Here is a 6,000-nt window from a genome sequence, read left to right as displayed (position 1 = left end):
ACTACTAAAGATGTGGGAAACGATAAGATGAGGCAACTGATCAAGGCCATGTCGGGGACGACATGAACAAGGAAGGGGGGGGGTGTTAGAAGCTGGACACACCCCACGGCATCTAACTACTCGGAACTATTATTTTTTGTAATTATTCATTCAATGAGGAAAACCCGATTTTTCACCTTGTAAATATTGGGACTTACAGAAGTTTCCAGATTGTATCCAAGTTTTGATAGTTAGAATGAGTAGATGGTTGATTTGGAACTTTAGGGTTTGAGAAGTTGTAAGGTATATATACCACTTTTTGACCTTAATGAAAGGACCCTTTTGTCATTTCAAAACAAGTTTGAAGTCTGTGAGAGCGTACTGTGTACAAGAGAGAGAGTGAGAGCTTCATCTTGGCGCTACGTGTGCTTCGGTGGTTGGAATCGAGTGCAGAGAAGTGCAGCATGTTGCCCCCGACGAGAGCTACGCGCCGATACCTACATTGCGCGTGTACTGTTCGGTCTTGCGAGCTCCTTCTACGAGCTTCATCGGTTGTTTGGGTGAGCATACGTTGTCCGATTTTGCATTGCAGCACATCCACGCGTTCACAACGAGTAGAACTACACATTAGGCACTTTAGATTTCAGAAACGGAGACCTGCAGATTTCGGCCAGACATCTTACGAGTTTCTGCACCGGGTGTTTTGGGTCCGGATTCTGGTTCATAGACCTTAGGGAGAGTGACCTATTGGTAGTAATAGGGTCTCCTTCAAGTTCTATGGTGTTTCGAGATCGTTTGATGGGTGTTCGGCTCCAAAAAGCGTTATAGGAAGTTTCCTCTTTTGCACTCTTGAAGGTTGTGACTTAGACAATTGGTAGAGACCTCTGTAGGAATTAGTTAGGAGTCGGTCGAGTGTAGGTTGACACCTTATGCTTGCTTCCACGTGCCTGCGGGTCGAGCTTTGTCCTTAGCTGACATTATATGTTAGGTGAGTTCTCGCTGTGCTGACGTCCGTCGCGGCGTATCCATCCAACACCTTTCGACATGCTGCAAGCTCCATGCCTCAAACTTTTTGAGTAGCGATTTCACTTTGAAGCATAGATTCTTCAGTCTAGGATTCTTATTCTTCCATACTCCCAACACCTGCTTTACCACTAATAGCGCATCACCTCTGATTTGCAAACGTTTGATTCCCAATTGTAGACAAATGTGTAACCCACCTTCAAGAGACATATACTCTGCTTCATTATTACTCTTTGCATTGAGTTTTAACCCTTGCTTCCTCACAAGATTTCCCTACGCATCATAAATAACAACCCCACCAGAAGCAGCATCATGACTTCTTCGCTAAGAGCCATCAAAATGTAGCAATGAAGCATTTGATATAGCAGGGGTTTCCACTTTTTTCCTTTGGACCACCTCCTCTTTAACCAAAACAGGAGTCTCTTTATAAGTGAGTAAGTCTGCCAAAGTAGCCCGAGTACTCTCTTGCACTAGAAAAGTGAATTGGAACTCTTGAAGCTCAATAACCCATTTCATCACTGCCTTTGATATATTTGAGTTATTGAACAATTGAGGAAGCAATGAAAAACTGGTTAGAAAGGTGAACGGTTTCAGCAACAAGTAATGTCTAAACTGTCTACACGCATAGACCATGCTAATCATCACCAATTCAACCTCTGAGTACTCTCTTTCATGAGGAGTTTTCACCCTGCTAGCATAATAAACAGGCTTCATATACTAAGACTCTTTCCCTCTTTGCAACAACATAGCTCCAATAGCATCTTCTCCAACTGACGGATTAACATAAAACTCCTTGTCCCAATCAGGGGCTTGCATAACAGGTAAGGTGCTCAACACTTCTTTAACTTTGTCAAAAACATCCTCACAGTCATGTGTCCACTCCAAAGGATCATTTTTGACCACTTGCTGCAAAGGATACAACAGCTGTGAAGCCAAAGGTATGAAACAAGATAGATATTTGACCTTCTGAATGAATGTAGCCAATTGCCTCGTATCTTTCGGGGATGACAGCAATAGCAAAGCTTCTACCTTCCCCGGATCTGCTTCGATTCCATTTTCAGAGATCATATGCCCAAGAAGCTTCACCCTTGGCTGTGCCAAATGACATTTTTTAGGGTTTAACTGACCCCCGCATTCATCATACCTTGCAAAAGTCATCTCAAGCTTTTGAACATGCTCCTTGCGTGAGCTGTACACACAAAAATCATCTATGAACCCTTTGATAAACTTCCCAAGGAATGGGGTAAGAACCCAATCTACCTTTCTCTCAAAATCCCCAGGCCTGTTTGTCAGACCAAAGGGAAGGCAAAAAAAAGTAAAAACAACCCCATGGAGTGATAAAGGTAGTCTTCTTCTGATCTTCAGGAGCAAGGACAAGCTGAAAGTATCCTGAATAACCATCACAGACGCTATACCTTTCAAAATCAGCCACTGTATCCAAGAGTTGATCAATGAAAGGCAACGGGTAAGGATCCTTCTTGGTCACCGCATTTAACGGCTTATAATCAACAAAAACTCTCCAACGCCCATCCTTCTTGGGAGTGACCACTACAGGGCTGACCCACTCAGCATTATCTACTAGAACAATAAACCCTACATTCAAAAGCTTATCCACTTCTTCTTTTAAAGCATTCATTTGCTCCTTACCCATTCTTCTTAGTTTCTGTCTCACTGGCTTTGCTCCTTCTATCAACTCAATCTTCACTGGGTCCCCAACAAAACCCCTTATTTCTTGATATGATGTAATGAAAAGATTCAGAAACTTATCCAGCATCATCAGGTATTTTCCCCTTTCTTTTTGTGACAAATCTGTACTTGGCATACTTTGAACAAGTCATTTCTTCACTGATAGCTCCTACTTGGGCTGCATTAACTCTTCAAGCTGGTCCAATCAACTTGACGCATTTATATCCTCTGAAATTTGCAGCACTTCACCATCTTCTTTCTCCTCTTCATTTAGTAACAAAAAAGACACCTCACCCTCGTCACTGGAACTTGAAGTAGCGATGCTATCTGAATCCTTTGAACTTCCCTCACTGGTGATTTCAGATTCATCATCTTCAGACACCTCTTCTAATACAAGAGGCTGTTTGGTAATCATATCAAACATCCTCTTCTCTCCCTTTTTGCTATACACAGTGATTGTGCCCTTGCCCCAATCTTGTACAACACCAACAGCTCTTAACCAAGGTCATCCCAATATGAGAGGAAAAGCTCCCAAACCTGCCGGTATAACGTGAAAGTTCACCATAACTTTCACATTAAAAACATCAATCTCCAAACCTTTGACTAGTCCCAAACACTTAACTTTGGCATGGTTTGCTAGTCGAATCCTGAACCCAGAGCTTCCGGACATGATCAAGCCAAGTCTCTCGACACATGACTATGTGATCACACAAACTTGCACATCTCCATCAATGTAGGCCTCTCCCATGCCCACACCTTGGTGCCAAGCGTTCACCCCAGGACAGATGGCGGGTAACAAGTAGGGATAAACCTTCTTGCTAGCTGAGGAGCACCTTGTCCACGACCCGCATTGGCATTAGGTTGAGTTTCATATGGCTGGGCCACCCCTCTACCACCGCCACGACCACAACCACCTCCAAGGACATTGAGCCGTAACTCCTACATCATGGTCATCATGTCCTGCATATTACATTGCAATTGCTCAGTGTCTGCTTCACATAGGTTGAGCTCCAACCTCTACCTAGCTCTCCTCATTTTGGCCACCATTAACCTGTCCATGGACCACTCTCCCATACTCGTTAAGTCTTTGAGCTTTCCATTCTTTCCCCTTGGCAATTACAACTGCTTCTTCAAAATTGGTAGGCCGCTTCAACTCAACTTTAAACTTCAAACTCTCCTTCAAGGTTGCCACAAAAAGGTCCTTTTTTAACATGGCGAGAGGCGTTTCATTTCCCAATTCTCGGGACCATTTATCCCAAAGGCGGGTAAAATGCATGACAAAATCATCCACACTCTGATTAGCCCTCTGAGTGTAGCCCAAAATCTCATGCCAAACTTCATCAGGTGCTTCGACATTCCTGTATTGTGCCAAAAACGCCAGCTTCACATGATTATAGTCCAACACAATACCTGGCGTTTGTGCATGTGCCACCTCTCCATAATTTTGTAGCCAAGCTTTTGCTTCATCCTATAAACTCTATTGCAGCAGTCGTAACAGTATAGCCGGATCCTGTATGCCCCGAAGCAAGCACGTAACTTCCAATTTCTCAATAAAAGAGTGCGCATTTTCACTAGGAAATCCATGAAACTTAGGAAACTCGTCTGCCATGTTTGATTGCCACACAAACACTTACATGTGACGTCGAAACTGCAAGGGATGTCGATGGATCACTCCAGTACCTAATCCACCTCACATTGGGTAACCCGGCCCCCAGTGCTCGGCTTCAAACAACCTCACGACCCTCACAAAGGCTGCAATCCAATTAAACAACTACCTCACTTGCTGTCCACAAAATAGCACATACATAGGCGGTTGTCCATAAAGACCCACATCCCATTTACATTTTCTGTCTACATGGTATACGAATTTTGTAAAAATTAGAGCACACAAAGATTTCTCCTCCGTGGGGGCACCAAAATGATGTTAGCGTGGAAACGACAAGGAAAACAAGCGCCTCTATAGCTCTGCACGAGTCACACCGTTGGAAAGAAACCCATTATGACGGTAGAAAACACCAAAGTCGAACACCTGTGAAGATGGGCGAGAAACAGCTCTAACTCAAACCATGGCTAAAATTTCAAAAAATCGAGACCATAAAGACAAAGCTTGTGTTCTGAGGATCTCCCTTGAAACAGTGGTTATCCTTGCGATAACGCTCAAGCTCTTCAGGAGAGAGTTTATTTTTGCCTTTGTAAACCCCCTTCTCTTTGGCTTTGTTGGAGTTTCCCTTAGGAGACTTTTGGACATTGTCCTTCCCCTTAGGCTCATTGGAGCCCTTGTTTTCCGTGGGCTTCAGATTTCTTTTAGACCCCCGTTTGGAAATTGATTCGAGAAGCCACTATAGTATGGTGTCTAACCGCCAATATGGTGTGTGGCCTTTCGGAATTGACATACTCCGCCATTTCTTTAGTTAGGCCCGCACAAAATTGTTGCTTTTGATCTCCAAAATCCAACTTTTTGAAGACAGTGGCTTTGAGTTGTAGGTCCCAAAACTTGTCTACATATTTGTGAATGGATTCATAGGGAGAGAGTTTCAAGCTTCACATTCGGTGAGTACCATCGGTGGCCAAAAATTGCTTCATAATGGAAGCTCTTAAAGCTTTCCATGTTTGTGGAGCTTCATCGTTAGCCCGTAGGCTAGAACAACATTGTTTGGTGGACTTTTGAAAGTGCATAGCTACATGGTGTAGCTTAGAGGACTCTGTGAAGCCCTCATCTCCAAACGCCGCATCGAACTGTTGGATAAAGGACAAGGCTCTATCCGTAGCACCAAAGGTGCCATCGTAGGTAAGGAAACAGATACTCTTCCCTCCCTCTTTGAACTTCTTGAGCTTGGACGACCTCTTCCACGCGGCATAGGATTTCCTATGGCCTCTTTTTTGATGGTTCAAAGGTTGCACCATCACTTTCTTCAGAAGGTGAAGAATTTGAGGAAGATGGAGAAGAGGGTGACCTCTTTCTCGCCTTTTTCTTGCCTTGATCTTCTTTGTCTTCACCATCACTTTCATAAGAGTAAGAGGATGAAGAAGATGGAGAAGAGGTTGTCCTCTTTATTGCCTTTTTCTTCTCTTGCTTTTTATCATCTCTCTTTGAAGTAGGGTGTGGAGAAGTATGTGATGGTCTTCTCCATTTTGGAGGTGATGGAGAGCGTTTAGCCCGCCGTCTTCGTGGAGCCATCTCCACCGAGGTGGCAAGAGACTCACTTCTTTCTCGTTCCTTTGGTGGGGGATCTTAAATTCTCCTTTGAGAAGGAGATGTGTTGTTAGCATACAAACGACAAAGAAAACAAGCACCTCTATAGCTCTGCACGA

Source organism: Adiantum capillus-veneris, chromosome 19, assembly GCF_014529385.1.
Source record: "Adiantum capillus-veneris isolate H3 chromosome 19, ASM1452938v2, whole genome shotgun sequence".
NCBI classification, from domain to species: domain Eukaryota; kingdom Viridiplantae; phylum Streptophyta; class Polypodiopsida; order Polypodiales; family Pteridaceae; genus Adiantum; species Adiantum capillus-veneris.
Note: the sequence above shows the minus strand (reverse complement) of the source record.